The sequence below is a fragment of the Cygnus atratus genome, chromosome 2 (assembly GCF_013377495.2).
Source record: "Cygnus atratus isolate AKBS03 ecotype Queensland, Australia chromosome 2, CAtr_DNAZoo_HiC_assembly, whole genome shotgun sequence".
NCBI classification, from domain to species: domain Eukaryota; kingdom Metazoa; phylum Chordata; class Aves; order Anseriformes; family Anatidae; genus Cygnus; species Cygnus atratus.
Genome location: NC_066363.1, coordinates 157,024,394 through 157,051,265, shown reverse-complemented (window position 1 = coordinate 157,051,265; position 26,872 = coordinate 157,024,394). Strand labels below are relative to the sequence as shown.

Genomic DNA, 26,872 nt, shown 5'->3' with positions numbered 1-26,872 from the left:
TATATTTTGCACACAAAACACACAGAGGCTCTGTCTATGCCCTAGGCTGGACCTGCAATAACGTAACTGACTGGGGCTAATCCTCAGCAGAAATTTCAAACAGTTTACATAGTTTAGGGCTCATATTGGCTATGCTTGGAGCAGATTGTACACAAGTTATTCTGGACTTTTTTGTCCAAAGGTTGAAAAAGAAAAAGAAAAATAGAAGACACTGAACACTAGCTCTTCTTTGTTTGCTCTATTATCAATTTTTCTTTTGCTATTTCATAAAAGTAAGAAGAGGCATTAACTTCTGTGATTCCATCCTGGAGATATCCCAAGGGAATTGCACCCCAGAAACCACCTCCTAAGACAACCAGGCCCATCTGAAAGTTCTTGCAAATGTGTCTCAATGAACAGCTTGTTTTTTAGCTGCTTGCGGTAACGAGCTTTAATGTGTGTGGGGTAACATTATCCTAAAGTAACAGTCTTGTAATGCTCTATAAAACACCAAATTTTTACCAGATCACTGATCACCTTGGCCTAGAAGAGCCTAAAGTACATCATCTTTTCCAGCCAGTTTTATTCATAATCAGAAAAAAAAAATCTAATTTTCTTCCCTTCTTTAAATTGGAAGTAATAAAATTTTCTCTTGCCCTCCCTTAGTTCGTCTTGTTGGTCTAGATAAGGGCTACTTTACAAAACTCTCTGTGCCTGTGTATTTACGTAGAGCTTAGCATAACTGAGCCACTAATCTTGTTTGAGGCCTCCAAGCAGTATTGAAATATAGATTGTTATTAATAACTGATAGCACTTCTGTACTACTGTTGCTGAAATGGCAGCCCTTCCCACCGTGCTTGCAAATGTTGCAGAAGAGTATGTTAGCTGAATATCAAATGAGTATGTCAGAAAAACAATGTTAACCACCCCAACTATTCCCAGCTATCCAGAATGAATTCTGGTCCTGCAGATTCCTACATTAAAAAATTAATAAATACATAAGTAAACTGTTGGAAACTTCAGACCAGGCTTGCAGCTGATCGAGATGATGTGAGTCAAACAAGAAACAGTTCCACCAAGACTGATAAATCAGAGAATACTGCTGGTGTCTCATTGACCTCACTACGAAGTGAAGTGAAGTCTGGTCATGAAGATCCTTGATCCCAGGAGCTGGGAATGCTGCCATGGCTCTGTTCCCTAACTTGTCCAACACTGTTGGTCACAAAGATGCCACTCTTCAGAGTGAATTAGGAACAGTTGTCTCACAACAATTTTCCACCACTAAATGACATTTTGTTCAAACGGAGATGCTGTGCTGAAACATGTTGATTTCAGTGAAACTCCAGGTAGCAAAACTGAAGAAATAGAGATGGTTTTGATTTTCTCATTTCCCTTTGATGCTGAAATGTTTTGTTTCATTAAAGTAGAGGAGATCTGTTTTGACTTTCTTACCCTTTTATTTCACCTTAATTTTATGCCATGATCCTTTAAATCCTGTATTTATATATTTGCCTACTACAGTAATAGTTCCTCAGACCATCTGAAAATTTGAAAGAAAATAAGTATAATTCACATTTTCAGAGAATATATTGATCACTTCGTAATGTTCATACAATCACTGATGTCTTATAAGCGTGGGGTGGTTTTTTTTCATTTCACTGAAGTTTCTTTTTGCCTCAAAAGCAATATTCAGAATGGTAGCTTTTCCCACAGAAGGAAAATTTTACTTACCATCAGAACTAACATGCTACACTAACAGTGTCTAATCACTGCAATAGGAAGAGGACATGTGCTGAAGGTTTGCCTTTAATAGCCAGTTCCTCAAAGTCAGGAGAAGCAGCCCAAGCCTCTACCTGGAAGTCTAATGACTGACATACAAAGCCTAAAGCCAGGGCTGGGTATAACCCTGTGTCCCATGCTACATCCCCTGTGAACGAAGCCCTGGGAATCTCTGCCTTCATTTCTACCCCTCTCTCAATGCAACAAAACACCTCAGCAATGCGATTTCAGGATGCTCTGGCACCCAGTCTTGATCTTTCTCGTGCTTTCACATTTATAACCATTTCTCTCCGCTTAACTCTTAATATCCTTCGTATACCTTGTGCATGAAAACTCTGCAGTTTTAATCAGGAGTGGATGCCTCTGGCCATTCTGCTGCCAAATAAAACACCAGCAGCATAACGATGCCGTGCCACAGCTTCAGCTTTAATGCTCTGACAAGTTTTTTATTACTCCAGATTTTGACTAACATATTCATATTTCTAGATGCTTTCCTTGTTCTCACTTTTATTTCCACCTCTGTACTGCTGTTATCTATTATTACCAGGTTGCCACAGTAACTGCATTCCTCAACACTCCTTATTTGCTCCATCTCAATTGTTGTACTGGGCTCTGTTTGTTCCCACTGTTGCCAAGATCTCCATCTATTTTGTCAAAACTTTCAGCCTTATCTTTCCCCCTTTATCAGCGGTTTGGAAGCTTTTGGCTGTGTGTCACGGGCCAAGAAAGAGGTACCTCCTTGTCTAAGGTCCGTTGTTCACATTTCTAATTGACAATACTCTTATTTTCTGAGGCAGCTGACTCTCAGGCATCAGTGTCTGCAGGGCATTGAGGTTTCTCCATCTCTGAAAACCCCTCAAGGAGGATGGAGACTCCCTCTTCAGCCTGCTGTAGATCACTGGGTCTGCTCTGAGGTTGATTTTTAGCAAACTGCCCACCCCAGCAGCTTTGGCCAGGCTGCAGAAACATCCCCACGTGCAGCACTGGGCAGCTGCTGAATCCACTCCATGCCAGTAGACCCCTTGTGAAACTGCTAAACGCACTCCTGCAAGCTCTGCAAGGGGATCTCCTTTCTCTCTCTCTCTATGTTCTGCTGCCCTCTCCTGCTCAGCAAGAAAACCTCTCAAACCTTTCAAATCACAGAAAGCCCCTCTACAGAGACCCTCCCAGAAATTATAGTATCCCTTACGCATATGACAAGTCTTGACAGAGCAGAGCCTCCCTGATGGGAACAAAGGGGCAGAGGCAGACACCAGGTACAAGGTATCAGTGGAGACCAGGGTTAACACTTCCCAAATACCTGCTTTGGGGAAAAAAAAAATATATATATATATATATACACATATATATATATATATATATATATATATATAAATTTGCAAGGACGGTTCTGCAAAAGCCATAATGAAATGCTCCTACAGCTTCCCTGCAGCTGAAAGGGGCATTTTCCAATGCCCATGTGTACCCTGAGGCAGTGAGGATGTTTCCCTCCCTTTTTTTCCCATGTTTTCCCTGAATTTTCCAGAACTGAAGGTGCAGCAGTGGGGAGGATGGGGACAATGATGGCAATGCAGCCACCAGTGCCAAGCACCTCACCACCTAGGTACCTGTCTCAGGTTTATCGCCTACCCAAGTGGGGTTTAGACTTCATTTCAGACATGACCAGAGTGATTTCATGATGCTTTCACTGGAGTGTGGATGAATGGCTTTGCCAGAAACTTCGTTTGGGGTGACAGAAACCCAGCACCAAAGGCACGGACTGCTGCAACTCCTCCACAGCAGCAGAAACGGGAGCAATTTCCTCCCATTAAAAAACATCATAGGAAAAAGGAGACTGTGGCTGATTTTATCCAATTTGTTCACTTTGGCCTTGAAAGGAAGGCAAATGGCTTCCTTTAACTCCCTCCTCACAGTCGGTCACTGGGATGTCTCACAGTAACGCAGGCACCTGAATCATCTCGTCCTCCTCTTGAAAGCCCTTGGCTGACACTACTGTTGTAAACATTGCTGACCCTGTGCCTTGTTTTAGAGACCCAACTGTTTTCCCCACCTGAAGACAGACTGGCAAAAAATTATACATGACTCTATGTGATTTATGTTCACTGTTTCTTTGTATGATTCATGACTATTTTCTCTATGGAACTACGGTGTAACGGCTCAGCATGATACCACTGACAGCAAAATATTGAATTAAATTCCTATATTAAATAGCTCCTTCCTTCAGCAGTATATCATATTAGTTAAAATTTTTTGAAAGGCTGGCTTGACTAAAGAGTCAATGAAAATCTGTACATCTTCTCTCCCTGGAAAAGGGCCAACTAAACTAATATCTGGTAACACCAAATGGGTATATCCACTTCCATCAAGAAAATTAGAAAAAGAGTGGTTGCTGTCCTGCATGGAATATGCTTCCACATACATGGAAAGTGTTGGCTGAAAGCTCTGTCTGAAGCACAAGTGGAGGAATACATCCAAGAGGGATAGTGGACAGGTTATCCACATGGTCAGGGACATGCTGGAGCAGGCAATACCCTGGAGAGGATGTTATAGAGCCTGCCAGGAAAAGCCTGACTTCGCCATGTATCCAAATTATTCCAAATCTTTCCCAAGAATGCAGTCCCTTATGATGTTGTCAATATCTGGAGTTTCTAGTGATAAGTATCTCCCTGGAACAAACATGTAAGCTAGCATCAGACAGCAGACAGAAAATACATAAGTGGCTGGGAAAACTACTGACAGTTTTGTTTTAAATTCAGATGCTAACATTTACCCTGAAGTGTTGAGCAACAGGAGAATGGAACCAACTGAGCCTGTAAAAGCAAAATAGGCTACATTATTAGACAGCACTCTTAAAGCAAGTTTTGATGTTCACTTAATTATATCCCTTTGGTTGAATCAGGAAACCAGAACCATGCCTTACTAATATTTCACATTCTTATGAAGGTCTGTGATTGGGTTGAGTAGATGGCCTTAACAGAATCTGTCAAACAACAGGATAATCCTAATTTAAATGAAAAAGCTGTCTCTCCCAAAGGAGCCTTTTTTTTTTTTTTTTTTTGATAAGCAACTCTTTCATTAAGGCACAAGCCTCGCAAGGCATTGAGTCATGTGTTCATAATATAATGATTTACATGATTAACACAGAGTTAACATAGAAAGGCATAAGGTACTTAAGAAAAATCTTTTTATTCCCAAGAAGAAAAAGAAGGCTGTGATGGCAGTATTAATATTTACTGTTGGTGGTGCAGCAACTACCTCTACCCTCAGTATAAATTATTGCTTAAACTCTGCTGCCCTCCAGTAAGGTGGGGGTCCAGGGAACTTAGGACAACAGATCATTTAGAGTTGCCTGAAAATGTAACTCTATTGGAAGAAAAATCCTTCATAAGCTTATCAAAATCATTACCAGAATGAGTAATTTCTACCAACACACTGAGAACTTGAGAATAATATCAATCAAATCAGTGAAAGCAGAAAGGTGCATTTGTCAAAACAGTATTACCAGCAAGGAGGCATATTATAGCAAAAGTGCAGAAAACTGCACTTTCTCCTCTCAGAAAAGCCATAATTTGGCAAAGAACTTCAGCGTGTGCCTAAACTATAACATATATTACACACAATGGAAACAAAGCAGTGGGGTTATTACTCCCCAGAATGGTGGGACTTAATTTCCCCCATCTGGCAATTAACAGAGCATGGAAAAAAAAATATGTTAGAAATCCAAGTATAAATATATGCTGGGAAGTGGTAATACAAATTTGATGTACAAGACTGTTGGCTATGATGTCCAATCCTCACAAAGCTTGTACAACTACACCCATTACTGATTCACTTGCAATCAAGCATGCTACAGATCTGCCAATATACCAGTGTGCCTCGGGCCTTTTTGAAAACCCATTCTACATGAGAAACAAGAAAATCCAGGCTTCTGTTGTTTATGATTTAAAGCGGAGTCTCTAGAGTTTTGTCAATGCTGAGAAATGCTCATGCTTCAAGGCATGTGGTAACCTCTGACTAATAGAGGTCAGGAGGAATGCCTCCTCGCTGGCAGATTGTCCCTTGGTGGTAGGACTACCTGTAGCATCTCAAGGCATGTGTGCTTAGTGACTGTCAAAAATAATTAGCTGATCCTGGCTCATAATTTCTCCATCCCTGGCCATGAGGGGCATCTCCATGAGGATCTCAAAGGATGTTGGTGATGGGACATCAGGTCATGGTAGGATCCCTGGGCTGGCCCTTGCTTATTCCCCAACCAGCTGCAACCTGTCCAGAGGCTTGAGGGTCTCTGTGCAATCAGTTTTGGCTTTTGGGTTAAACTTGAAGGGTCACAAGAAATGTAGCTGTACACTGGGGATAGCAGCTGGAAGACTGGGGAGGACACCATTGCAGAGACAATAATAAAGCTGTGCTTTCATCTAGAAGTAGAGAAGCGAATAAAAATTTGATTGTACACAATTCAATTGCTCTTCATCCTTTCAATGCCTTTCAAGCCTGGAACAGCCCTATGAGTGTCAAGAGTGTTACGCAGAGACCTTTGGACACAGGTCTCATTGGATATGTCTCTACCATCATTTATCTCAGCTTCCCAATCACCTCCGCAGTCCTAGTTCCTGATCATCCACAGATGCATAAATATCAACTCGCTCCCAGGATATTTTGCAATAAAACAGTCAGTTCCCTGTACAGAGTAGTGGGCATAACCAATGAAGGGAAAGGGGAAAGCGAGGAAAGTATGGCTGTAAATGCTTAAGAAAACAAAGGGGAGAACATGATGAAATCCCCAGATTTGGCAAGTCCTGTACATCGAATATATTACTCCCACTCAACAGAGTACTGCTGTAGAGCACCATTCCCAGCTGCAGCCCCTGTCCACGTGCTGCTGTCCCATCTCACCTGCAGCAAGGATGGACCAACACAGCAAAGCTGAACTCTGCAGGGCCAAAATTTCTCCTGGGTTGATTACTATGCTATGCTCAGTCTGCCCTGGTAGAGCTGAGTGAAGCTTTGACAGAGGAAATTTGGGCCCAGTCCTCAAGAGTTCATGAACCTTTCAGCAAAACTGGCTCCTGTTCCAAAAAGTCCTGGGCTGATGGCCAAGAAAAACTCCGGCTCCAAGAACACCTTGCCTTGCCATAGCTCTTCTGCATCCATCTACACCAGGGAACCCAGGATGCTCTTTTCGTCTTTAATTGCACACACAGAAGTGGCAAGGGAGCTGGCTACCAGGAAAACAAAAACAGAGAGGCCAGGTGTATGCTAAAACTGGCTAGAGGGAACCTCTCTCCCCTCTGTTAGCTGATACAACAAGTGGGTAATAAATTGTGCTAAGTTGCAGATGCATTCCCACGGAATTATAACACTGTATTCACACCTGGTCTTGCACTGAATGCCGAGGAAGAGGGAAGGAGGTGCTGTCATGCTTTTCCTCCCATTCTGCAATCAGAACAGTTAGCTTCTCACATTTGTTAACCTACTCTGGGAAAGTGACTTTGAAACACATGGTCAGGACCCAGGGAGCCACAAATAGAAAAAGGGATTTGCTGGCATGTGCCCTTGCAGACAATAGCTGTTTGCAGGCATTGTTAGATTGGGCACGGGCAGCCTGCAGCTCCCAGGCATCATCTGCTGTCCACATAGTCCAGAAATGGCTCTCGAGTTATGTCCCTGGCCCTGTAGGAGTGCCAACCACCAGGACTTCTGAGGGTGTTTGACCCCTCCATCGCAGGAGGAGATAAGCAGAAAAGGTGAGCAAGACCACCATCTCCAGAAGGCAGCTGGGACCTGTCATGTACCCCAGCCAATGCCACCCTGATGTCACTCTGTGCCGTGTCCTGCCCATGGACTACTCCTGGAGCTGCTCCAGCTCTCCAGACATACAAAATACCCACATTTTTCAACCCAGAGCCATGTGGAGTTCCTGGTAGGCTGCTAGGAGGAGCAGGAAGGTTTGTACCCTTGAATGATGGAGGGCACCTATGGGGTGGAGTCTTCTTCCAGCTGGGACTCTTAGGACAAGGTGGGATGTACTCAGGGGATGTAGATATCCATCATACAATAGCAAAGGGCAGAGTGCTCTGCACCACAATTTGAACTTCTTTCAACCAAAGAGTACAACCAGCAGGTCAAGGGTTTACAGAGAACTGGCAGATCAAAGAGCCATCTATGTGGATTTTTTCAGGTATAGTCAGAGAGGGTTAGACAGGGTTAGGCAAGCGTGCTGGTCTCATTTCCACTGCATTCCTGGCTACTGTATATTCAATGAGCAGGAAACTCTGCCCTGATATATGTAACAAGGACTTTGCACAACATCACTACATAGCCTATACCACTGATGCTGATTTTCTTTTCATTCAAGAAAAAACAGGGGAAATCTCTGTTTGTGTCCCTGCCAGCTCCAGGAATTTCCATTTGTCCAGGCAGAGAAGCACTTTGCAAATTGTCAAGGAAGCAAAACTCCTTCTGAGGAGTTGACACACAATGCCAGCCCTCTGAGGAGCAGGTTCAGGTTTTCGTGCCACCGCCCATTTCCTCTATGGCTCCAAGGAATTTGCTTCATCTCTCCATGTCCTTCAGATCTGCCTCTGTAACATGAGGTTAACGCTGCTGACCCAGCAAGGAGAAAGGTCTTCGATTATCTCTGATACCACAAAGAAGGATCCAAGGGAGAGTTTAACGAGAGGAGGGGATTATTTTCAACTCTGTTTCTTAATTGCATAGGCTGCTATTTGCAAGTAATTGGGGGAAAACACTCAAGTGTCTGTGAGTGGGGACAGAGAGAGGAGAATTCCTCCAATTTACATCTCATCATTGCTAGCTGAGATAAATGTGCTTTTCTCTTTCTTATCAAACTGTTGTGAATGGTGGCCAAACTGTGCAACACCAGTCTGTCCTGGGTATGGATAGACGGTGTAGGTGCTTTGCACTGGCAGGACAAATGATTAATGAGGCCTTCCTTAAAGGTGATGCCTTTTGAGCTACAGTTATCACCTAATGCTTTAAACTAATGGGTAGCTAAAGCCTGGAAGGGTCACCTATTTGTTTTATGACCAAAGCTTTCTCACTCCAGCCTCCCATGCAGTTCCACTTACGAACTCCAGTTCTGCTGCAGTTTTACCCAATAATGGAACTGGGAGAGGTTTGCGCCTTTTTACAGCCCTAATACAGAAGTCCAGAGGAGTCTATATAAACTACAAGAAGAAGAGCAGGTCTGACCATGGACATGATGTTGCCAAGCCTACTCTGGAGGTAGTCAGACTGCAGGTGGCCCAGTTTTAGAGCAGTCACATCATGGTTACAGAAAGCCATGCTCAGATACCTTCTCATGAAGAACAGACAAAACATGGTCCATCTGTTCATGCTGCACGAACAGGTTCTTGGACTTCTCATGTTCTTCCACTCTCATCAGACCGTTTGTATCTCAGCCTTCTCAAAAATGATGGAAACTGTGGTTGAGGTTGGGCTCACATCCATGCTGAGCTAGCCGTGTGAGCAGAGCCTTGATGTGAGCAGACCCAAAACCCATTTGGTTTTGGATCAGGTTGGAATTAAAATAAATAAATTATTATTAATAATAATAACGATAATAATAATGATAATAATGGTAATAACGATAATAATAATATAATAATAATAATAATAATAATAATAATAATAACAATAACAATAACAATAATAATAATAATAAAGGAGCCTTCCCAGTCATCTGACATCTCAAGACTTCAGGTTTAGGTAGGTATTGGCATCTACCTGTGTGCTAGTGTCTGAGCTACCTTTATAGTCAATGGACACCGTGGGCAGCAAGCAAGTGCTTTTACAGAGGTCTTTAGTGCCATTTTAGACACCCTACACAATCCTACTTGGCTATAATTATGGTTTCAGATGAGCACAGCTCTCCTTTATGGCTTCTGCTCTGTCTACCAGCCCCATGCCAACTTTTAGGGTGCCAGGGGCTGTGCCAAATGGTAGTATGAGCCTGTGATAACCACGTACTACCTCAGGTGAATAGTGCCAGCTTCGTCCAGAGGGCGATGTACCCTAAAGCAGAAACCTTTGAATTACAGATCCAGGAAAGAGCAGGTCACTCAGAAGACCTGTGCCATTTCTGCCTGCCCCACAGAGATTTCTGGATGCTGTTGGGCATTTCAAATGGCACAGGGCATTTTTTTTTTGGCAAATGAATCCTTTGTGCTGTCATCTGCACTATCAAAAAAAAAAGAGAAAATAATCCCAAAAAGCAATCATATCCAATGTCAATGCAAGCGACCTCGTGAAGTATAATGCAGTGGGTAAACAAATCCATCCTTTTGGGTCAGTTATTGTTTCTTTTCTCTGAGCAAAACTCCTACCTGACATTTTAAGCTGGCAAGTCCGCATTAAATAATAGCACCTTGCTTAACTCATTTTACATTTATATTGCCTCTCAGACGCGTTTGCTGCATGGGATGTTAACTGCACTCCTTGCCAATAAGCCATCCAGAGAAGCAGAACAACATTAATGATCAGAAAAAACAAAAGCAAGTCAATAATAACCTCAGTGGTAATTTCATGATGAGAAATTCACTCGTGCCCTTATTTGTGCCTGGGAGCTCTCATTGTTCTTATTAGGAATCCTCAGGCATGAAAAGTGGATGTGATTTCTAATTTAAATAGAATTTGTATCACCCTCTAAAAATGAATCTTTCTGAAATGATTAAGCAGGGTTCCAACCCTGCATTTTGAAGAGGGTTGAATGTTCTTAATAAAGTTGTGGGTGCATAACTGAATGATGGAAACAAGCACCACTGCCCTTCACAGCATAGAAATGGGACCTTTAACCACACTTCATACACTTCATATAGCTGCATGACAACATGGAGTGGATGGAGGATCTGTGCTTCTGGAAGAAAAGCAGAATGATGTGATATCTCTCCCACTTACCAGATAATTGATAAGGTACCAATAGCCCTGTTCAAAAGAACCCCACACACTTAGATATGGCACGAGATGTGAATTAGCTTGATAAGGGTAAAGTAGAAAAGCATGAATTTATTTGAAGATAGACTTGAACCACTAGAGTTACAGGAAGCTATGGTGTCAGATTGAGTTATGGTTTAGCTGAATAAAAAAACTTCCTTAGCAGTAGAAATATCTCAGATAGCTTCTGTCCCTTCTTCTCCCCAAGGTGAGGTGGAACCTCCATCCACCAACTAAAGACGGATTCTCCACTATCTACAGAATTGTCTAGAGCAATTTGAATGCCAACGTTTCTAAAGTGACTTTTACACATCCTAGCCCCTTTTCTTCAGGTAAGAATGACAGAGTTGTGATATGAAATCTTCTAAGGCCACTTCAATTTAGCCTTGCCCAGCCTTGCCCACCCCTTCCTCATCGGCATTTCCTTCCCATTTCCTAGTCATCAGACCCGCACATGCCTGGCCTCAGGCTCCTTGTCTCTGCTACAACTGCCTGAAACACATTCGTATAACTCCTGAATGTTGTAAGACCTATTAAACATAATTTCTTGTTACATTCATAATTATCTTCTCGCTGTGACAGTAGCACCACACAGTACCTATCAGGAGCACAGTGATTAAACCCTGTCACACTCCATACCTCAGGAAGCAATGACTGGGGACTCTTGCTATGGTGGTTGTTTCATTAATGGTCCGTTGAGTATAAAACAGTGATGCAGAGCTGCTGTTCATGCCCGTTTCTGCACATCAGGCACTCTGGGGCAGCTCTGCATCACCCAGTGAATTTTCTGCCAGCAGAGGTGGCTTTAGCAGGAAGGCAGAGCAGGTTTCTCCCAAACTCATCGTACTTCCACATCCTGCCTCCAGCTCCATCCATTCATTTACTTTCAGGAAGGCCAAGTACCTATTTTTGGTATTTTTGATTTTTTTTCCAAAATAACTGTTTACTTCCACACTGAAGGACAAAGGCACAGGGATCGGGGACAACTCTATAACCAAGGAGCTGTGGTCTGAAAAGCACCAGCTCTGCAAAGGATTTTGAGTTCAGAACAATCTCCCACAGCCAAATAAAGCCTTAGGTGCATGAGGAATTAAGCAGGACCAAGAAGAGGTTTTAACCACTGTGTACTGCAATCTCATGTACAGTTTTGGTTCAAATAAGATGAAACATTTAAAACCATACATCAAACACCTCACTGTTCAAAAACTATCAAAAGGGATTTTAATGAAGGGTTTGAGGTACAGATCACAAAGGGATGGGGCTGAGCTGATTCTTGCAGAGAAAAATGTGGATATTAATTAGTTATTAATTAGTTATATATCTATTATATATAATATGGGAGAAAGAAATGACAAAAAGCTGATTTGTGAGTTGATTGCACATCTCCACATACCATTTTTTCCTTCACCCTTACCTCTAGAACTTTGGAAAAATTATTACCTGAAGGACCAGCATGTCTTCACCTGACAGATTAAAGCGAAGCCTTTACTCCGTTTTCACCAGCAGCAAATAAATAATTAATTAAATGCTTAAAACAGTACGAACTGTACTCCTCTGATCCTGTGGCAGTGTTCAGGACTCTGAACAGGCAGGAAAAAAAAAAAAAGCAGAACAAGAGAGAGATGGAGATCCAGGACCCTCGTGGTGTCCACCCCTGGGATGCAGAAGGGTGAGCTGGTCTCTAGCACATGGCTGAAATAATCATTCCCACTTCCTTTGCTTCACAGAGCAGCTCAGGATACTGAGCATGGCCTCCTAATACAGCAAGGGAGAAGTCAGACTATAAAAATGGTGTTCCTCTTCTATCTCAGAAAGTAAGAGCATGTGCTTTGCAGACTCAGCATCAAATGTCCATCAGAGACCCAACCACCAGGTCTTTCCGGTCCCACCTGGGTGTTATGCTGGAGGTTAAGGTGACCTTGAAGGAGTACGGGCTTATGGGCATGAAAAAAAACTCTTGAAATCAAAAGGCCTGGTACTGTTGAATTCTCCATCCTAGGACAAGACAGTTCCTGGAGGCTCAAAGCTTTGCTGCTGTGCTCACATGTGAATTAGCCCCTTCCTCTGGAAATCACTTTGTCATACAACATAGGCAAAAAGAACAATTCCATGGTTGAGGTCATGCCAAAATCCACTTTAATAACCGTAAAATATGGTCAGAACAGGATCAGTATTTCCATCACATACAGGGGGAAATTGAGGCAAGGAAAGGGAGTGCTGAGAGCTCAGACAGGGCAGGAGGGGGAGCTGCAGGGGTTCAGAGCTGGCAGTTTCTCTAAGTGTCTGTGCAGCCTTTGGAGCCCAAAAGTGAATGGTAGATATGAAATTTCCAAGCAAGAAGAATAACAGCAGTTATAGTCTCATCAAAAATGGGTCAAAAGGGGCACAGAGCCTGGAGATCTGGATTTTCAAATTTGCAAAAATCACTGCTTCAGCAAATCTAAATCCACTCATCTTTCCTCCCCCCTCTGATCCCCACCTCCCCCAGCTAATGACTTACCAGGACCCTATAAAGTCAAGTGAAAATGCTGCGTTTAAGCAGATTATCATGGGCCAGTGCCAGGGCTGTGGAGGTCACCTCTGAGGATTGCTCTTTTATAGATGACAATTTGTTGCTTCGGTGGCAGAACGCTTTTGCCAGTGTGCACTTTTGCCCATGAGCAAAGTGCTATTTAAATTCCACCTGCCACAAGACATGCCATAGGACTCCTGATATCCAAAGAGCTGTTGGCACAAACTGGGGTTTGAGGAGATGCAGAAGTTGCGGAGCAGTGACACTTCTGTCTGACCATGACCACATTCAGGGTGGTCTGATACTAAGGCCTTCCTCCCCATCTCTCCGAGTCATCCTCTCTGTACTGGGGGCCACACAAGTCACAGCCACAGACTCTGTTATAGGAAACCCAGTGAGTCTTGCAGGGAAAACTTGCGATTAAATACACAAATAAACCATTGAGTTATTCCCGAACAGTAGCTGGTAAGAAGCAGCAACCTCCGTGAGCAGGTCAGTGGACACCTGTTGGGTAGGCTCCTCTGGCTGGAGCATCTCAGCTTTGATCCCTGCATGGACATCAAACTCTTATTTCCTTGAGGCTATTATGGCTCCATGCCACATTAACAAAGTATTTTTTTCCCCAGATTTGGGCTTGCTGGAGGAATCTCTCTCCTGCTGCAGTTGCATGGTTGCTCGTTGTCCATGGCCACCAGGACACGTCCACGAAGAAAATCTCCAATTCTCCTGCCTGTCCCTTCAGGTTTCATCTCTCCCCACTCAATGCTGAAGAGTCACAGCCATGGAATCTGCCACGTGCATCAGCCAACCACCCAAAAGCCACTGCACAGGAGAGGAAGGGGAGAAAAGGACACACACCATGGGTGTTCTCTCCTAAATACCTTTCCCTGGCAAGCGTGTGGGCTTGGGCACTATTTCCAGTGCCCTCATCTCCATCACTGCTGGGAAATGCCTTATTTTTCTTGCTGCTATTTTAACCCCTAGCAGAACATTTTGAAGGAGCAGCCTCTCTGCTAAGCATGAGCAACATGTACCAGGGTCTCCCCTCTTATTCCTTACCCCTTCCCAGATGTGGTTGAGCTGGACACACGACCAGCACAAGGTTTTTGGGAAGTGCCGTCCTGCATAAATTTGGTCCCTTCCCCCCCCCTCCCCCCCCGCCCTTTTATAGCACAGCTGAGCTTACTTTTCTTGCATACCATTGTGCAGCTTCAGCCCCTCCAAAGGTAGCTTTGTTATTCTGCATTTCTGTATATTTTTATTGGATCACAGATCTACTACTGGGGGTAAATCTATATCAAAGACACTTGATGTTTTCATTGAAAAGGTTTAGTTGGTAAATAAAGCTAATCTTGCTAATTAAATGAAGAAAAGGAGAATACACTCCCTTTTACTGTGCAACAAACTGGGGATAGCAAGGTAATAAAACACAAAATTAATTATCACGGTGGAAAGAGATGTTTCTTCTCATCTTCACATCTTTATCTCAGAGAAGGGCAGGAGTCCGTACTGCTGAGCATCCAGAACCTTCCCAGGGATGGTGGATGTCTGCACATTTCTCCTCCCATGCCTCTCCTCTTGTATATGTCCAAGGAGTTTGGCAACCACAGATCACCTTCAGCAAGCATCCCTTTAGCTGCTCATTGAACCCAATGTGCAGCGTTGTGGCTTTCTCCATCCCAAGAACACTCAAAGCCATAGCCAACACCACACTTTAACAAGGTGAAGATGCATGTGGCTTCTGGGCTAGCAGCAAAACTCTCTAGTTTAGAAAACAGGCTTTAGGAAATGAGTGGGAGCAGGAAACAACACACCAGGCACCCATCTACCCATGCAGCCCAGAGGTATCTATCAAAGGGTGCACCCTAAGAACAGGTCACCCCGTTTTCAGTGGAGTAAGTGATGGCAAAACCCCTCAATCCACAGGTCTTGCTGCAGGAGCAGGGAGCCCACGAGGTAAATCCCAGGCACCACACGAGCAAAGCTCCAGCTCCTCGAGTCCAGCCACAAACAGCAGTGAGCACAAGGGCGGGCAGACCCGAGATGAAGTTTCACACGACCTTCCTCCCTGAACCAAAACTGCTGACGTCTGCCCAGCCCCGCAGCTGGGCACAAAGCCAGGGCTTGCTTGTGAAAGTTTGTCCCCCTTCCAGCTGGAACCGCTGAATCCCCGAACCTGCTCTGCTGCTGATCTTGCTCCTCCTGCAGCCAGGCAAGGATGACCCCAGGCTGCGGTTCACCTCCTGCAAACGCAGCCTGGGTCTGCACAAGTCTCCAGCAACAAGCTGAAATCACCCCCTGCTGTACCTCCAAAATACAGAGGCAAAAAGCAGTTTGCAGACTCACTCCAGAAATAAGCCTGGAAATTAAGCACCGGCATTCACAGTTTGTGGCCAAAGCCCTGCCTTGCTACCCTATGCACCACCACTTCACTATCTCCATCCTTCGACCTCCTCCTTTGCAAGTGCAGAAAGGAGCAGATCTCAGCTGCACAGGTTACAAGAGAGACAGGAGAAATGAGTTGATGACTTTTCCTTTTCCTTTTCCTTTTCCTTTTCCTTTTCCTTCTCCTTCTCCTTCTCCTTCTCCTTCTCCTTCTCCTTCTCCTTCTCCTTCTCCTTCTCCTTCTCCTCCTTTCCCTTTCCCTTTCCCTTTCCCTTTCCCTTTCCCTTTCCCTTTCCCTTTCCCTTTCCCTTTCCCTTTCCCTTTCCCTTCCTCTTTCCCTTCCCCTTCCCCTTCCCCTTCCCCTTTCCCCTTCCCTTACTTGTTAAGGTCACCTTCCATCTGAAATAAATAAGGAAATTATTCCTTTGAGAGGTATCCTTATCATTAACAAGACGCCTGGATTTCCATATCAAGGGCCTGGCTCTTATTTCTCGGAGTTAATAAAAAAATGCCCCAGGGACTTCTGATTTACATTCAGCTGCTGGTGAGAAACCTATTGATAAAGTTAATAAATAGTAAAGGAAGAATTGGACAGATTGTGTATAAGGGTTATCTCTAAACCCAAATAGGTATGACAAATAAATAAAAGCAATAAAGGCCATTCCACCTAAACAGACTGGCTGCTTTTGCAGTAAGAAAAACTGTTATTTCAGTCATTATTCTTCAAAAAGATGAACAAAGAAGAGCTCAAATCCATAAACTATCAAGTCAACTTGATTAAATTGTCTATAAACATGAAGCAGTCAAAATAGGAATGCAATTAGGACAGTGAAGGGAGAAAAAAAAAAAAGCACTGAATTGCAGGATAACTTCACAAAACAACATTTCAAATAGCAATTTAGCTTCTCTCTAGTTAGAGGCTGGAAGGAAATAAGCTTGAAGAAACCTGATAAGCAGATAACTGAATTATCACAATTCATTCCTCCCTCCAGCACAGCTCCATTAATAGGATCTTTGAGTGTTGGAGAGGGCTGGAGAACTGGCTATCATCCCTCGGATAACAATTCAAATCCTCTTCTCGATGAGAAGTTTAATCCCAGATCTGGTCAAGAATGGGGATGGAGTATCTACCAAGCTGTGTTGTGCCAACCAGCCTCTACCAACCCTGCTGGCCACCAGCTGGCACGTGGTCAACACCTGGTCTCCTTTGGTCCTTCCCATGAGTAGATTCAGATGCTCAGAGTCATCTCCTAATCTAAAAGCATGGACCTTTGGCTGGAATTCAGCTCGGAGATGGTTTGTTCTGTAAAGGGAGGCTCAACTGTGGTGCGAGATAAACTCTATGTGAAAGCATCTCCAAGGCTTTAGACAAAAATTCAAATTTAGTTGCAAACATTCAGGGGTGCTCACATTTAGCATTTTCTGTTCACAGACTCCTGAATGAGTACAGTCCCTGGTGGGCACCTTCAGTAGCACATCATGATAGAGCCAGCACCAGTCTCATTATAGAGCTAAGAAAAGTAGTAAATGGCAAGAAGCCCAAATCACCCAGAAAGAGGGTGCTCTTTTCCTCCTTTAGGGAAATGTGAAGAGCTTTTGTGAGATTAACACAGTTTCTAGGGGAGATTTCCTTGGGAGAAATGCAGTTTCTTGGAGGTGAAGAGCATCACAGTGCAGAAGGTGGCCCAACTTAATTCCTGTGCAAGCCCTCAAATGGTTAAAGTTCTTACAGATGTAGTTGTCCACATAAATAATGACATTATTTATGGATACTTATAACCTTTGTTCCCCATAAAATAAATAAATAATTAAATGACAGCAATGATTGAGGCAGAAAAGTAATATTTTCCCCATATCCCCCCTGGAGTTTAGCCCTGGGAGAAGGAAGGTGGTGGTGGCGGCTGATGGCTCAGGTCACAGCCACTTCCCAGGCAAGCCCTGGCAAAAATAATCCCAAATCCAGCTGGAAACTTTACAGGGTACAGAAGGAAAAGGAGCAAAGGAGGCGGGATGTTTTCAAGACAGGTGAAGCACCATCTCTCGAGAAGCCAGACGTGCCTGCTTTCCACAGGGAGAGCTCTGCATCTTCACAGCCTACCCCCGGGGTCTGATCCATGCTAACGGGACTCTCCCAACACCCCATGGGGTCAATTCTTCAAAGATTCAGGATTTAGATCACAATCTGGGAATGCACCACAGAGGCCTTCAGATCTGAGGGGTTTTCAGAGCACACTGGAAAGAGATGGGTCACTTGGAAAGAAAATTAAACAGTTGGCTCCCTACTTGGCCTTGATTTTGCTGGTGGAGGCAGATGTTTGATTCAAGGGTTTGGGCTGATAGCTATGCACCAGAGATACGGAGGTCACAGAAAGGAGAGGGCACCTTTTCAGATATATCTATGGTGAATCCTAAGCGCATTTGCCTGAGGGGGGATGTCACATGTATAATAATTTTAGCAAAATGCCATAGCCTGTTAATTATCTGACAAACTTATAGAAAACAAGCTTATAATAGAAATAAGGCGTACCCTTATTTAAGTGTTTTTTAAACAAGCCCAGGTCAGTGGAAATTTTGCAGCTGATTATATGAACCCTCGGATTTAGATAGTTTATTCAGGATCAGCAATGTCCTATTTATCAGCCTACAGCTGAAGAAACGAAGAAATGAACTGATAGAAAGTAGTACCCACTCTATACATCGGAGCAAGCTGTACTGACGGCTCCCACTGGGGTGGCTGGCACTCAGAGGCACTTGCAGCCAATTCCAGACACTGAAAAATCCTGAGTCAGCCCTTAAAACTCAAATGCCTGGCTTCAAAACCCACAAGAGACTTTGACATTTATGAATAATAATAACAACAGCAGCAGCAGCAACAACCTTGGCATCTTTCGGCTGTTTTCCCAGCTTGTGTTTCCCAGCCAGCATTCACTTTTTGATCATGAAACCTGAGCATATCATATGTTAGAGGGTCCCAGGAGCTAGATATATCAGGGAAAACCTCAAATATTGCAAAACTAACAATAAAGTTACATGACTTGACACCAGCGTTGTGCCTGGCATCTTTATGAAGCAGGCTTATGTATATTTCTTTCACCTACCTAGACAAACCTACCAAATATCTGTCCTCTCCAGCAACTAAGGGATTTCTCAAGACAGTAAAACTCCAGTGAAAAAAATAATAATAAAATAAATTAAAAAATAATAAAAATAAGTGTAATAAATGACTGTCTTTGAAAAAAAAATATAATAATCATGTCATGTAAAATACTGGAGCTACTTAAACACCATCAGGGGGGAGCTGAGAAGTTTCCTAGCTGATTTCTGCACATGACAGGATTTTAGCACTTCTTTTTCTTTTGGGCATGCATTTCGACATGTTAAAGTTTTCTGCTTTTCTCAATTTCTTTGAGTTTTGCCCTGAAAAGGCGGAATGAGAGAGAGAGCAGGAAGAAGCAGAAACAGGAAAGCCAAAAATATCCTTGATTTTCGTTCTCCAAAAATGGCCAGTTTGGAGGTAAAAAAAAAAAAAAAAAAAAAAAAACAATGTTTTGCTTGGTGGGTTAAGGCAAATGCCCCTGTTTGAAAAAATAAAAATAAAAATAAAATGCTGTTTCCTATCCAAAAAAGCCTTCTGGCACTAGGAAATACGTGTTTTGATGCACTTAGGGCAAACAGAGAAGCAGGGGGCATGTTCAGGACTGCAGCCGCAGTGCCGGCCTCTGTCCCCATCTCTGTCCCTTCCTCACTTCTCCTGCCTCAGTTTCCCTCTGTGCAAAACACGCTAAAAATAACATCTCTCCTCCCAGAGGAAGCTCTGAGGAATAATTAACTAATGTTTGCAGAGTGTCATCAAGCGCTAATTGCTATCATTAGGCAGGAGAGGAACAGTTGGGGTTTGCTTTGGTCCTAATGGCGCGTGTTTTCCTGGGTTCAGTAAGCCACTGATGGGGCTGTAAGTGGCTCCCCAAGGCTCTGAAACAGTTTCTGCAAACATAAACACCAGCAAATTAATTTAGCACTCCGGGAAAGTGGAGGGTCCAGCCTCCACAGAGAATGACACGTTAGGGATGAGCCAAATACTCTTGTTATTCGCGTTATTTTGGGAAATATATTAAAGTGCCAAGGCTGAGCTGTCTGTCTCCATCCTTTGATTTGTCTGACCTTTTCCTTCAAATCTACCCTAGTAGATCACCCCAGTAGCAGCAGGGCCATCTGGAGCTGTGCCCCCAGAGCAGGCTCATCCCTCCCTTTCCTGGAGGATGTGCCAGAGACGAGCAGAGAGAGCATGCCCCAAGAGCCTGACACCCCCAGAACCTGCAGACCTAAAGGCATTCTTCATGTTGGGAGGAGAAATAGCCACGGTCAGGCTAAGTGCATACCGGGAACCACAGCTCTCATTTAATTGCTTTCTCCTAATAGACAAGTGGGGAGAAATAGTCTTGCTGATTAGCTTCTATTTGTGAAGACCTAACGAAGCAGGGAGATGGGAATAGTCCTTAACATGGACCTCTTCCAAAGACGTAGTGGAGGAGTCCTTCTTCCCAGCTCTTTGGTGTTTTGCAAGAGTTTTTTTAAGTACCTTTATACGTATATGTGCAGAGACACATACAGTCTCAGAAAGCAAAGCAAAAAGTCAAATATTTGTACGCAAAGCAAAACATCAAATATTAGTATTTGAAAAGTGGGTCTTGCCAAGCAAAATGTATTCAGCCCTGATTTTACCCCTTCAGTGCTTTAAAAACGGTTTATTTCAAAATACAAACTGACCGAACTTCTTATGTGCAAAGTCTTTTATAGACCCAAACCCCAAAATTTTAAGCAAAACTTTCAAAGTCCCTTCCTATCCCCAAAAAATGTTCTGGAGATGGTTGAGCCATTCAAACCCACCCTCCGTAAGAAACAAGGTTCCCCAATGTAAAAACAAGTTTCTTGTTTTCTGCCAGTGAAAAATTAGCATTGATGGACTAGCATTGATGAAAAATTAGCTAATTATACTTGTGGGGCACAGGGCTGGTGACATGGGGACATGGGGCAGGTGTGGAGGAAAAGGCAGCTTGATCCTCACTGCAGGTGTCCACCGAGGGGGGAAGATGGTGCCCCCCTTGCAATTTGTCCCCTGGCAGGGGAATTTGGGGCAGATCCCAGCAGGATGGCAGCGGCGCAGAGCAGCCCGGTGTCTCGATTCCACGGTTGAAAGCTGGAAGTGAAATGTTGTGAATATTCTCCTTTCCCCTGCGAAGAAAGTGCCCCTTCAGAGCCAGATGGGCTCGATCCTTCCTCTCACACCAAAGCCCCTGCAATTAGTAGGATTAAGCTTGGAACAATCAGCTTGTGTTACCCCAATATGACATTAGATGTCACCCATGCACTGCATTTACTCTCTGTCCCCCTGCCCCGGTCCCCACATTGGAAAGCCATGGAAAACCCCTTTCCCTCCCCAAAATCTGAGGTCTGACCGTTGGGTGATTCAGGTTGGGGTGGCCCTCAGGAGGTGTCCTGGTCCAGGCACCTGGAGATGGTCCCGACACCAGACGTGCTGACGGCCCAGCATCTGACACCTGGGAGAAGAGGGGATGGGAGAAGGATATCTCACTGCCTCAGGCCACGGCCCTAAGCCTTGGGGTGCAGAGGGAGGTACGTGGCTGTAACCCAGCAGAAACGGGATTTGGGCTCGCAAAATGGTCCACAGCCCAGATATTTAACTCTCCATGCAGTCTGTGAGCTGGCACTGCTCATGCCTGGGCACCCTTCGATGGGGACTGAAGGGTTTGGAGACAGGACCCCGCTGGGAGGCACCCCAAATTCAGCAAGAAGAGCAGGAAACTGTACAGGTATCAGCTGTGCCAGGGACAGGACCGTGGCCAGTGAGGACAGAGGGCTCACTCCCATTTTGTAAGGCAAGTGGAGTGCTCTCCAAAACCAGGACGGAGCCAGCTGAACCCCCACGGTGCTGTTTGGGTGCTGTCCCAACCCTACACCGGGTGGAATGGGACATCTTCCAGCATCGTCTGGGGCTGGTGGGAGGAATCCTGGCATCCTCCAGCCCTGCAGAGGACCGAAGGAGGCCGACCTCATGGAAATCCCCTTCCACGTTCCCGGCAGCAGTGTTTCCTCTCTTGCAAGGGCTTGCGGTGGTGGCAGGCGGGGGGGAGGCACTTTAGGGAGCGTGTTTACGGAGCTCCTGCCAAACCACAGGAAGTCCCAGCTCCTGGGGATGAAGAGCAGGAGGAGGAGGAGGAAGAGGAAGAGGCCAAGGCTCTGTCAGCTCCTCTCCACCGCCACCGGCAAACGAAAGCCAGAGCACTGCGCTGCTGCTTTGCAGAGCCATGTGAGAGGCAGGAGGGGCTGAATCCTTCTCTCCTCACTGTTTTATCTCAGAGTAGCTCAGAGGGTGAAGGCTGCCAGCAAAAGGAGAAAAAAGCACCTGGGAAATTCATTGTTCTTCCACCCACATCTGCTGTTTGAGCATGGCCAGGGTGGCTTTGCTCAGACACCAGAGCCCTGGCAGCTGAGGGCAGACCCTTGCAAATAAAACAAAACAGCTCACAGCCCAGAAAGCCGGTATTTATTTGTTATAAAATCAATCTGAACTGATTTGGATATGCCATTTATTTGTTGCATTCCTGTTTACTCACCTGGGGCTTGTTGTCTTATGTGGTTCTCCCAGTGTTTGAAGGGCTGGCAGCAGAGCAGACCAAGCAACTGAGGGACCTGCTGCCGCAGCCACCGCTCCCAGCCCCGAGATGCCTCTTGCCCGTTGAGGCTATCAAAGTCTTGGGCAGTGCGTTTGAATATGCTCCTGCTTGATCAGAGGGCACTGAACACCCTAATCAACATATATGGGACTGGCAAAGAGCTCTTGGGACCAGGCACCATGGGGATCTCCTTGCTGACACCTCCTGAGCAGGATTTGGGCAGCAGGTCCATGGCACGGTGAGCATTTCACGTTCCTCCTGAGATTGCAGGGCCTCCTGCTGGCAGCCCTGGGTGGCCTTGTTTGCATCCTTGGTGAAGACCATGGCCTTGCTTGCACCTCTGAAGACCACAAAGACCATGCCCTCATCATATCTAAAGGGAAGCATGGCTCAACAGTCGCTGGAGGAGCACTCCCTGTCCTCACCATTTGACTCGTTCAGCGAGGACAGATATCCACACCCTGATTTATCTGTTCACATCTGCAGGGGCACAGACAGGCAGAAAAACAACCCATCTCCTGAAATATTACCTCATGCTGCTCGAGCCATTAGGAACTGCAAATTAATCTGTAACAGACTGGATTTAAGAGCGAAAGAAAAATATAACTTCATTTGCTGGACATGCTATTTCAGAATGAATAATACCGCTCGGTTTTAATAGCCATTAAACAGCCAGGCTCAATAAAAAGAAAAGAGCAAAGTTCCCAAGAGATTTCAGCTGACAATGAATATCATACTGAATATAGGCAGGAATAAGAGTTATACTGGCATCGTTGCTGCACTGTAGTCTATATAATTAGTACTTCTCCGCACTCCTTTTTGGCAACGGCTTTATCAAATCCCAGATGTCCACAGTGAGTTAAGAGTTGCTGGAGCACCTCGCAGTCAAAAACTTTGCTCAGGCTCTCATATCCTGCAGTGTTCGCAATCATTAATTATCTGTATGTGATGCTGGTTCCCAGAAGAATGGCCTCTCCTATTAACTGAGCCATATTTAATCTCAGGAGAATTCAGGATGTATTTGTAAGAGAAATTCAGCAGGCTGTGCCAACATTTCTTTTTCTATTACAGCGAATTTTTACATCACAAAGACCTCTGTGATAACCCAGGGGGACTGGGCTTCTCCTTCTTAAGCTAAAAACCCCAGTTCTGCAAACTTTTCCTCCTACGTTAGATTTCCCAGGTCTTTCTATCATTCTTTTCCTGACTTAGAGCACGGTGACAAAAATACACTGCCCCACTTGCAAGCATGTAACTTCGACTTTCAGGCCAGGCTATGTGCTTGTTTACACCTCTCAGCATGCTCTCTGCTCCCTCTACAAGAGGGTGGATTTCCTGACTCACATTCGCCTGGTAACCCATTGCCCAAACCGGTTGTTCCCCATTCTGTATTTGTGCAGCTGCTGCTGCCTTATTCCACCCCGTGTCTCTCCCAGCTGAAGCTCACTCTACTTTTTTTTTGGCTATTCCTCTCCTAAGTTGAAGCCGCCCTACATCCCAGCTTCATCCTCCAGTGCCATTCGCGGTCTTTATCACGTTCTGCAGATCAAATAAGCCTCCTCTCTTAGTTCATCCACCCTGCAGAGCCACGCTCACCTTTCCCTTCCCCTCTAGGAGGCCACGTTAACAGCATCCGAGCCTTACATTTTAGATGGTTTAGGAGAAAATCAGGGATGAAAGCCTTGCAGGAGCCAAGGCACATGGCAGCTGCTGCTTCTCTCCCTTCCAGAAGGACTCTCACAAAGAGAATTTGATGGATGTGAAAGTTTCTTCTTGACCAGACCCACCTCTTTGGTACCGACCATTTATTTGTAAAGAGGTCATTTGATTGCCTGTCCCAGCTTCTTGCTTCTTCTTTGTAGAGCTATATGTTTCCTACTGTCTTTCCCCTGCTGGCTCTGTTAATCTCATTTTACTGTACTTGGACACCTCATCTTAATGGCACTGTGCCTCACCATCCCTCATCCTAAGCATGAAACTGCCACGTTACTTGGAAAAAACTGCCCAAAATCCTGTTTGATCCTATGCTAAACATTAGCACTGCCCTCAGAGAGTGCTGGGGTCTCATTCCTAAGCCCATCAGACCCTAAGGAAACCCTTAAGCTTAAGCACACAACACATCACGAGCTTCACCACTGGCTCACGTAGTTTTGGCTCTGGCCCATAACATTGTCGGGTCTAAATGTCTTCATCTGTGGGTTCAAAAATAGCCAGCGATGCTTATCTATTCCAGGGAAATGGAACAGATAATTCATTTCACACCTGTACAATGGACTCGCATCTGACGAAGGTTTTCCACGTCCCAAAGGGAAAGCACGTGAGCCAAATCCTGTTCTCAAGCTCAGGACTTGGTCAGCCCATAGTGGCTGTGGGTACTGATGCCTGGACAGAACTGGGGCTCTCAGCTGTGATGGGTCATGATGACTGCCAGCAGAGCACCCTCCCGTTTCTTACCCACCCCTCCAAGATGCTCTTGGAAGCCCCCTTCCCCAACAATTAAAAAATTAAAGGAAAATAAGGGACAAGGCTAAGCGGGTGCCTATGGACACTGTCTACTCTCCCAAGACCACCCAGGTCCAGCTTGGAGGTGTGATGCAGAAGAAGCACTTCTCTTGGAGGTTAAGGAAATTTGGATGAGGATTACCAGAAGTTTCCTGTCTACCCTCCAGAGATTTCCATTGGTACTTGCAAAGTCAGCCCCCAGGGAGGGAAAAAGCAGTGGGAATAGGTTACGCTGCTTTTTCCACGCTGGGAATGACTCGTGTCCTTCTTGCTGGTGAACCAGGAACCTGGGATTTCTTTGGTGCTTCCAAGCCAAGCTCATACCCCCGTCCTCCTGGGAGGGAAACTGTTCCCACAAAGGCTGGGCAGAGGTGCAGGGGACGTACAAGTGCAGTGGAGGAGCTGCGGGTGCCACCGTCCCCCCATCTGTGGGGGGGGTGTGCATCAGCTGCCTGGTACCTGGTGGTGTGCCAGAGACCTGGGGCCTCGGGGGGGTTCCAAACACACTCAGCTGAAGCACCGATATTTAAAAGTTGGCTCCCTAGGGTCCTTATACAACAACAACAAAAAAAAAAAACAAAAAAAAAAGAGGCAGAGCATCACTCCTGGAGCTTCTTTAAGGATCTGTAAGATAGCAAGCACGATCCCCATCTCCTTGGGTGTTTTTTTTCTTTTTTCTTTTTTTTCTCTTTTGTGGCAAGTTGTTCCCAGTCACGACAGGGAGGAATCAGAGCTTGCATTCCACCCACCCTTCAGCCGAGACCTGCCTCAGGCTGCTCAGCTCTTCTGAAGGGAGACAAAATCCATCCCAAAACCCTCGGTGCCAGAAGATGGAAGGGTTCCAATGCAAACGACGGGACAAATAAGCCGGCCAGCGCCAGCCCTCTGTCAGTCAGCCTCCTCTCTGAACCGAAAAGCAAAGCAACTCCCAGAGGTCTCTCCCGCTCCGGGCATGGCTTTGCAATTATAAATTATCCCAAGATTATCTCCGGCCCCAGCGCTGCCGTATTCACCTCCTCTGTGCTTGCCGGGAGATTAATTGCTGCTGCATCGGCTGCGCTGCGGAACAAAAGCTGGGGACGCAGCAAACTCCTAATTACCGCCATCATTCAGTGGCAGCAAGGGCTGATAAATGTAAAAGTAAATAGGTGAGGAAATGCTTTTCGTTTTAACACGGTCTGCTGGCAAGGACGTCGGGATGAATGGGACCAGCCACTCATTAGGGTTGTGTTAGGTGGGGGAGCGATGCTCAGAGCGGATCCCTCGTGGCATCAGCAGGCAGCAGCCAGGTACCAGGAGGTGCTTCTTGCTTCCACCATGTCCTAACGTGATGTTTGGTGATGCCTGGCTGCAGCACCCATCCTAATCCCTGATACCTTCCTCTCCCATGCAGTCTGGTGGGCTCGTCTGCATCGTAGAGCTGATGGGGCATCTGCAACTGATGGGGCATCACCGTGGTGCCAACCTCAGTGCCCAAATTCAACCTCTTTTGCTGGTAGATCTCATGCCTCGCATGAGGAAATGTGGAGCCGCCTAAGGATACTGGTGCTACTGGTGCCCATTCTGAGCTTGCTTTCCCACTCGAAAACGCTGGTTATCTCCTGAACACCCTGCCTGAGCATGAAGTGCCCAATAGAAGGAGCTCCATCTCCCCTGGCCATCAATAGGAAGACCTCTGGTCTGCAGAAGTCACCCTCATCACCTTCATCCATGGTGGGAAGAAGCAGCAAACCCACTGCTCTTCTCTGTCTCCAGGCTGGAGCAGAGAAAAGCGAAGCTCCACGGGACTGCTGGAAGCTTCTGGCCCCCAGTATCAGTGTCGCTCTGGTGCTGTGGGATTTCCACGCTCCTGGAAGCACGGCGAGAGCCCGGGCCCCAGGGGCTCGGAGGAGACACCAGGAGAGCTCCGCGGCCCCGAGCGGGAGCGGGCTGGCAATCTGCGAGGCATTCTCTTGGGATTTCCTCTCTCCCTCCTGGTTCGGTTTGAGCTGGAAACACCATGAGAATGACTTTCCTCCTCGCATTTCAGCAGTTTTGCTTCCGGGCCTGGGCTAAACAAGGAAGTGCA

General features: G+C 45.4%; 1 long non-coding RNA gene across 4 annotated transcripts in view; it reads right to left on the bottom strand.

The window, feature by feature from the left end:
- The window catches only part of LOC118255490 (uncharacterized), a 71,869-nt gene that overhangs the window by 42,428 nt on the left and 2,569 nt on the right, over positions 1–26,872 (bottom strand). Inside the window, exon 2 of one of the 4 annotated variants that reach the window (XR_004780956.1) lies at positions 21,064–21,165. The exons of the other annotated variants lie outside the window; for them this stretch is intronic. This is a non-coding gene — a long non-coding RNA (uncharacterized LOC118255490). The remainder of the gene's footprint in view (positions 1–21,063; positions 21,166–26,872) is intronic. 4 annotated transcript variants of the gene reach the window in all.